We start from the raw sequence: 9,549 nt of genomic DNA, 5'->3' as shown, positions 1-9,549 counted from the left end.
GATCAACGATTACCCAAATCACGTCATGACCTCGTCGTGTCCTAGGCAATCCCACCACAAAATCCATAGTGATGTGCTCCCATTTCCACTCCGGAATAGGAATCATCTGAAATAATCCGGCAGGTCTCTAGTGCTCAGTCTTCACCTGCTAACAGACTAGACATCTAGCTACAAACTCCGTGATGTCTTTCTTCATGTCGTTCCACCAATAGGAACGCCTCAAATCTCGATACATGCGGGTTCTACCTGGGTGGATAGCAAATCAGGAGCGATGAGCCTCCTGAAGTAACTCCTCCAAAACCATGTGACATTGAGGTACACATAATCTACCTAGGAAATACATAATACCCTCGTCATCTTGGGTGAACTTCGTCTGCTGCCCGGAAGCTAACTAGTTGCCAATGGACTATAAACACTGATCACCGGCCTGGGTCTCTCGGATCCTCGTCTTTGTCGATGATTGGGCAACCATGGTAACATGGACACTCTGCTCAGTCTATCTCTGCTCCTCAAGGCCCAACTCGGAGAAACCCTGAATCAAGTCCGTGACTAGAACTCGGTGGTAAACTAAAGTCCCTCTGGACTTCCGACTAAGTGCATCGGCAACTACATTAGTTTTCCTAGGGTAGTAGCTAATGGTACAGTCATAGTCCTTCAGGACTCCATCCATCTCCTCTGTTGGAGATTAAGTTCCTTCTGGGTGAAAAGATATTTGAGACTCTTATGATAAGTGAGAATCTCAAATGAAATACCATACAGATGATGCCGTCAAATCTTCAAAGCATAGATAATGGCGGCCAACTCCAGATCATGTATTGGGTAGTTCTGCTTATGCTCCTTCAACTGACGAGAAGAATAGGAGACTACCCTGCCGTGCTACATCAAAATAGCGCCCAAACCCTGTAGAGAAGCGTCGGTGTAGAGTACGAATCCGTCCTCTCTAGAGGGCAAAACCAGAACTGGCGCCGACACTAATCTCCGCTTCAGCTCCTGGAAGCTGGTCTCATAAGCCATAACCAAGTAAGTCTCATACCCTTCCTAGATAGTTCAATCAACAACATAACAATGCTGGAGAAATCCCTCTACAAATCTCCGGTAATATCCAGCTAAATCAACGAAGCTGTTAGTCTCCTGTACAGACTTCGATTACTCCCAACTGGTAACATCCTCCAACTTTTGTGGGCCCATAGATATCCCTCTACCAGATATAATGTGTCCCCAGAAATCCCACAGAAGATAACCTAACATGCACATTCACTAAACTTCACATAAAGATGTTCTCATCGAAACATCCCCAGAAGTATGTGAAGATATTGTTCGTGATCCACCTCGAATCTAAAATATATCACAATATTGTCAATGAAGATAATTACCAATCTGATCCAAATTCCCTAGAGGTCAGGTTTTCTTCGTTTGGTTTTTCCATTTCATTTTTCATTTCTCGAAGGAGAAAAGCAATTGCAATTGCCAATAGCTGAAGCCGAGCATCTGGATCGATCCAAATGCCCTGGATTATTCCAATTTTTAAAATTTTTTCTAATTAATTAATTATTTGTTCTTATTTTTTTCTCTTATTTTTCTAGGATTTTGATTGTCTATTTGGAATTTGCAATGTCTACAAATTTATCAAAAAAAGATATTGGTTGGAAGTATTGTTATCAAACGGAGGGGGGAAATCTGTTCGGTGCAAAGTTTGTCATCATATATCGAATGGAGGGATTACTCGTTTAAAGGAACATTTAACTCAAACTCATAAAGAGATTACACCTTGTGTTAGTGCTCCGGATGATATTAAGCAAGAAATTAGAGAATCACTTGACAAAATTAGAATATCTTAAATCAAACAAATTGAATTGTTACGAGAGATTGGTGAGGGTCCCTAGAGTATGAGTACGCAATCATCAAAAGTTGGAAGCGTAAGGGGAAATTCAATTGGATGTTCTGGTAGTGGGTGAATCAAAAGGTAAAGGTACTCTTCATGGGTTTGTTCCTAAATTCGGCATATAAAAAAGATTTGCTTGTTGATGTGAAGTGTAAAGTTGATTATTTTATTTACTCTGCTACACTTTCGTTTAATGTTGTGAATGATCCTTATTGGTTGCCTGGTTGAGGGTATTGTGGAATATGGAAGAGTGTCCAAGTCTCCTTCAATGCATGCGTTAAGAACTTGAATACTTAAGGCTAAGGTTGATGGCATCAACCTAATATATGAGGAGCATAAAAAGGTATGGAAAAAATATGGATACACTATTAAGTCCGATGGTTGGACGGATGGGAAGAATAGAAGTTTCATCAATTTTTTGGTTAATATTCTCGGCGGCACTTTCTTTTTAAAATCTATTGATACATCAACTTCTATTAAAAATAGGGAATTGATTTTTAAATATCTTGATGATATTGTTGATGAGGTGAGAGAGGAAAATGTGATTCAAATTGTCATGGAAAATGCTTCGAATTGCATTAAGGCAGGGGAAAAAATTATGGAGACTAAACATGGAATTTGGTGGGCACCTTGTGCGGCATATTACATTAACCTAATGTTGTTGATATTACAAAGTTGAAGATTTTTCTGACACAATTGAGCATGCTAAGATGGGTGTGAAGTTCCTTTATGGTCATAGGACTATACTTTCTTTGATGAGAAGTATACAAACGGTAAAGAAATTCTCTGTTCTACTGTCACTCACTTTGCTATTTTATTTCTCATTCTTCAGAGTATGTATAAGGTTAAAAGACCACTTGAACAAATCTATGCTTCCAAAAATTAGATTAGTTCACCTCTATCTCAAATAACTCAGGGGAAGGTCGTGAAGAGAATTGTTGTTAATGATCCCAACTTTTGGCCACATGCTGCATTGTGTGTTAAGAGTGTTGTTCCTCTTGTAAGGGTGTTAAGGGAAGTTGATTCAGAGGAGAGATCAGCCATGAGATATATTTATGAACTTATGGATAAGGTAAAAGAGACAATAAAATTTAATTATGTGGGAGTTGACATAAAATACAAGCCCATTTGGGAAAAAAATTGATTCATGATGGACTCCACAACTTCATCTCCCGCTACACGCGGCTGAGTACTATTTGAACCAGCAATTGTATTATGAAGAAAGATTTTTTGATTGTGATGAAATTAGAGATGGATTGTATGCTTGCACGGATAAGATGTTATCTTCTGATGATTGTCTCAAAGCGTACATCTAATTGGACTTGTATAACAAAGCTGAAGGATAATTTGGAACTCCAATAGCAAAACAAATAAGAATGTTGCGGACTCCAGGTAAAATTTACATCTTGTAACCGTTCTTATAAAATTATACTAGCATTCGTATTTTAAAATTATATGTACATTCTTGTAATTTTCTTTATGTTATTAGCTTGGTGGTGGGAACGTTTTGGAAGTAAGACATCCGAGATTACTACATTTGTAATTAGAGTACTTGATCTCAGTTGTAGTGTTTCGAGGTGGGAAAGAAATTGGAGCACTTTTGAATCGATGAATATTCTAAGTTTATAACTCTACTTGAATTTTAATTGTTTTATAATTTTCATATCATTGTTTAATTTTTTATATATGTTTTCTTCTTTGTAATATTAGATTCACATACAAAAGAAAAATAGGTTTGAACATGCGAAATTGAATGTGTTGGTGTTTGTGAAATATAACTTCAAGCTTAGGGAGAGAAGCATTAGGAGGAGAGACAAGATTGATATCCATTGTAGTTGATAAATTGAATTAGATGATGAATGGATAACTAAGAAAGAAGGTCCCGTCCTCCTCGTAATTACTAAATGGCTTGAAGATGATGTATTATTTGAAAGTGATCATATTGTAAGTGTGTCATCGACTATCTTTGAAAGTTTTTTCGACTCAGATAAACGTAAGTTAGGGATTATTTTTAATTTGATCTTAGAAGTACATTAATATTTTTAATATTTGTTATCATTATTTAGGATCCATTAATGTTATTTGACATTTAATTAAATTTTAATCCAAAATTAATTATTATAAATTGGAAAGGAGGAAAGCGGGTCTAGAGATATTTTAAGAGAAAGAGGTTAGGTCAAAAGTAAATATTTAACTAAAATAAAATTTATTTATTTATGGAATGTTGTGGTATGTTTACTGTGTTATTCTTGGATAAAACTTAAAAAGGATTACATTGATAAAACATTTTAAAGTAAAAAAAAGCTTCTGCTAAATTTACCGTTTTACTTTCTGTACTTAATTGAGAGATATGATTAGTTCATTTAAGTGTCCCTCTAACTGTCATGATCTAGAAGAGTCCTTGTCGGAGTAAAATCTAACAACATCTCTCCTGTATCGATGATAATCTCAATCATATATATAACAACAAAAATACATCAGCCCACATAGTTGGAATATATATACAACCACGCAATTATATATATCAAACTGTTGGAGTGTATACTGAAAGCCTAAGCTTTGTAAACATTCATTTGAATAAAGAATCACATTTGGTCAAATTGTCTACATTTAGTTGTAGTTGTTCAATTAATTTATATTGTAGATAACATAGTATGTGGTGTCACATGCAGAAGATAATGTTATCAGTACCTTATAAATTATAAACAGTAGCTCACGACCAAAATGGAAAGGAACAAACCATTAGAAGGTCGTAGTGTAATTAGGTATTAGTTTATCTTGACTATATAATTACACTAGTACACTCAGAGTGTATTGAGTAGGACCATTTGAGGTCGTTTCTTTTATACTGACTTTATAAAGGAACAAAGACCTCAGTTATTATGGAAGTGTGCGCTCTTAATCCTAATATAATAACAAGCACATATATTTGATATTTATTTCTTTAATTTATCAATGGGTGAGATTTAGTTCGATGAATCAATAAACCCGATAAGTTGGGAAATGGTATCACTTATAGTGTGTGTTGTTGATTATAGAAGGAAATTGTGTCCTATAGATACTAGGTTGATAATGTCCTCAAGAGGAGCTCATAAGGATTGTCATGTTAAACCCTGCAGGTGGACTTAGTCCGACATGATGATAAGGTTGAGTAGTACGACTCTTGGACTAAGATATTAATTAAATGAGTTGTCAGTAACTCACTTAATTAGTGGACATTCGATATCTTAAACACGGGGAGACTAACACACTCATAATAAGAAGGAGCCCAAAAATGTAATTTGGGATTGGTGCGGTAGTTCAATAATAGTTCTCTAGTGGAATGAATTATTATTGATAAAATTAAGTTGTGTGTTCGGGGCGAACACTGGATGCTTAATTTTATCGGGAGACCAAAATCAATTCCTCCTCTCGGTCCCTATCGTAGCCTCTTATTTATAGAGTACTATACCCACCTATACCCACCTTCTATACCCACCAATAGGGGGTCGACCAAGCTAGCTTGGGACCCAAGCTAGGGCCGGCCTAGGTATAAATTGGGGTGGCCGGCTCTAGCTTGAACCCAAGCTAGTGGGGGCCGACCAAATTAAATTAAAAAATAATTTTAATTTTAATTTTTATTATGTGGAAGAAATAATTTATTAAAGAGAATTACAATTAAAATATCTCTCTTGTAAAAGATATATAAAAGATTAAAGAAAGAGATTAGATCTCTTTCCTTATTTGTAGATTGGTGAGATATTTTATTTTCTCTTTAAAATTATCCACATGTTGATAAAATTAAAATTATAGAAATTTCTTTTTATCAACCATGAAGAGATTTTTAAAGAGAAATTTTAATTTTTAAAATTTCCGGAAACAAATTAGGAAGTTTTAATTGTTGATTAAAACTTGTCTAATTTATCTCTTTTAATGTGGCTGGCCATTAGAGATTAATTGGGGAAATTTTATTTTATTTTTCTCAATTAAATCATGTCAAGGGAATTAAGAAAATTTTATTGTAATTAAATTTCCTAATTTTCCTAGGCCAAGGAATATAAAAGAAGGGGTGATGGTGTCTTCATGAGACACAACCTCTATTATTTCTCTCTCTCTTTTATTCCTTGGAGTGGCCGGCCATCCTCTTCCTCTCTCCCTCTTTGTGGTGGCCGAAACTCTCAAAGGCTTGGAGCTCTTGTGGCGGCCGGATACTACTTGGAGAAGAAGAAGAAGAAGAAGGAGAGAAAGCTAGCATCTCTTGGAGCTTGGTTGGTGTTTTGTTCTTCATCCTTGGTTAAGCTTTTTGTGGCCGAACCTAGCTAGGCGGAGAAGAAGGTGGTTGGTGGTTTCTCATCTCGGAAGATCGTTGCCCACACAACGTCCGAGGTTAGAAGAGGAATACGGTAGAAGATCAAGAGCTCTTTCTAAAAGGTATAACTAGTAATTTTTCTTTCTACATCATACTAGTTATTTTTGGAAATAATACCAAATACAAGAGGCTTACGATTCTAGAATTTCGAATATGTTTTTCGATGTTGTGTTCTTTTGTTTTTTCTTTTCCTTGTGATTTGATTGTTCTTTTCGGTTAACCTAAAGTTATTTTAGGAAATTAAATATTAGCTTTCTATAAAAGGTTTTGTCTAGTCGGTGGTGGTTGCTCCCATATCCAAGAAGGGCATGTGCCTCGCCACGTCAGTACTGGGAACCGATTATGGAAATTAATATTTAATGGAATTAATAACTTAAGGTGATTTGGGTCAAACGTGTTAAGTTCCGCAGGAGATCCAAGTCAAAACCTAAAAGAACAAATAGATTAAGTTTTGGATCAAACGTGTTAAGTTCCGCAGGTGATCCAAAATTTAATTTAAAAGAACACATGGTAGCTAGGAAAAGGTTCAGACCTTTGTACAAAATTTTTGTACAGTGGAACCTCTAGGCTTTCCGAGTAGCAACCAACACAAACAACCCACACGGCTGTACTAAAACACAGCGAAAATCGAAAGAAAACTCATACAAACTAAAAACGAAGACTGCTAGCCGGCTAGGCTTACACAAGCACAACAAAACAAATACAACTCCACATAGCAAACTCAAAAGAACAAAGTCGAATTTATACAACGCCAAGTCTAATAAAACGTAAGACAAGTAAAGGAGAGCTAACACCGAAAACAGTCCTCAAATGTGATGTGGAGCCGGCAAACAGGATACTCCAAGCGGCACGACATATCTATGTGCTAACCTGAAAACAACAAGAAAAGAAATAGGGGGTAGTGAGTATAACATACTCAGCGGGTATCGAACAAACATGCATAGTAAAATATAACTATTACTAAGTGGAAATATAGATGATGATCTTCGAGGAGCAGTGGGTCAATTGACAGTAATTTCGATCAACTATCTAGTGATAGTGCTCCTCTACCCTTGTGTTCATGACTCGTCACTAGAGGTTATTGAACTTCAGGTGGAGCAATCGTAGTATGATGGGTTACAAGACAATGGTTGGTCGACTCAATTATCATTATCTCCATTAAGTAGTTCAAGACCTTGACTATATGATCTTCTACCAAGGTCTTGAAGTCTATATGTCAATTCAGAGTGTTCGATCTTTTGTGGACAGCTATCGGAGGATATTTTTTAGGTATGATTATGAGATTCGTGGTGATATTATCTGATGGATAAACTCTTAGTTAGGAGGTTGAATGGTCCTTTGGACTTTGAATTGTAATTTCTTTATTATGGATTAGTATTTTGGTATAATCAGCAGAACCACCTAGTTTCGGTCATATTTCCCAGCAGCAAGTACTTTCGGCTAGCATTTTCAGCCACCGCTCTCCCTAGTCGTGAGTGAACAGGGGAGACCTTGTAGTATGTTTAGTGTGTTATTCTTGGATAAAACTTAAACAAAGATTATATTGATAAAAAATTTTAAAGTAAAAAAAAGAAGCTTCTGCTAAATTTACCGTTTTATTTTCTTTACTTAATTGAGAGATATGATTAGTTCATTTAAGTGTCCCTTTAACCTTCAGTCTTATCTAAATTATCATCTAAGTACTACTATAATGTATTTATAAAAAAAATTTCTTCAAATGGGAGGCGCAATTAAAAGATGTTAGACTTTTAAACTTATCATCACGTGCATTTCCTGATTTATTTTGATATCCGATGAAAAATTTTTATAGAACTGAATCGATTACCATAGAAATAATTAGTAAGATTAATTGAAATTATCTGTTTTTTTTCCATTCATCCATAGCTTATCTTGGAAAAAAAAATCTTAAAATTTAAAATTTAAAATATTTTCAATTTGTATTTCTCTGTTCTATCTAAAAACCATAAATTTACTGTAACATATGGCAAAAAAAATATATATAAACGAGATAAAAGATTAATTTGTAGAAACAATTCTCTAAATTTTATATAATTAATATATTTTCTTCAATAAGACAAAAAAAATTAATCTGTTGTTCAATATTGATTCAGTAATTCAAAAAAAAAAAAATTAATTTAATCAGTATTGTAAAAGTTAAAATTCTATAAAATTGATTAAACTGACATATTAATCAATTAGTAAATATATATAATACGAATTTAAAATTTTTAAATCATGGCTCACTTAAATTAGCTAAGTCGATTGATTAACATTCTCATGGATCGACAACTTACTATCAATTCAACTGTTTAAAAATTTAACTATTTTTTATTTTTAATCAAATTAATTATTTTTTTATCGGTTCAATGTATTTAATGTTTAAAATAAATTAAATCGATTTATTAAAAAGTTATTAATTTGATTTAAATTTACTCGATGCAGTCGGTTTGATTATTATCGGATGCTTCTTATAACACGTACTTTCACAAATATCTTAAATAACTAATTTTCTTTCAATTTTTTTAATATATATAAATATTTGAATTTATCATTTTATACATTTTTTAAAAGAATTTATGCGTGTTGTAATTTTTTTTTCTTAAAAATATTTTAACAGTATTATTTAACGCTCTTAATATTCCATCCACAACTTAATCTCTCAGTTGGAAAAAAAAATCTACAAATATTATCTGTTAAAAAATAGGTATAATTGAGACAAATTAATAAGAGAATGGTCCAAATTTTATATAATTTATTAGAATACCACCATTCATCGTTTCCAAAATACAAGCTCCTCCTCGAACATTAGTGGATGGATGCTTGGTTCGACCATCATCTTATTTGCTTCGATCGGCGATTAGTCCTTCTGAAGTGGTCGGACTCTGATACCACTTGTTGGTCCCTGATGACCAGTAAGAGGGGGTGAATTACTCTGCACAAAAAAAAATAAATACATTTCTCGATCTTATAGCTTCATTAAGACAAACACTTGTAAAAAAAATTAAGAAACTAATTAATTGAGAGAGACACAAAAAGATTTACTTAATTTGTAATATGATGATTGCTAATCTAAGACAATTAAATCTCACTAAAAATCTCTTTTGAGCGGAGTAACCTCTTACAATGTTGGCAGTTGACAAACAAAGTAGTATAACAAAAAGAGAATAGTTTACAAGTATTGTTTTGAACTACTGAGATTAGGGTTGTATTTATAACCTTGATCCGGACGCTTGGAAGGATTTCAGGTGCCTAGGCATGAATAAAACTTTAACCATGTTGCAACGGATCGCATTGCAATGGGTCTGGATAAACTCTCTGG

Source organism: Zingiber officinale, chromosome 8B, assembly GCF_018446385.1.
Source record: "Zingiber officinale cultivar Zhangliang chromosome 8B, Zo_v1.1, whole genome shotgun sequence".
Classification (NCBI taxonomy): Eukaryota; Viridiplantae; Streptophyta; class Magnoliopsida; order Zingiberales; family Zingiberaceae; genus Zingiber; species Zingiber officinale.
Note: the sequence above shows the minus strand (reverse complement) of the source record.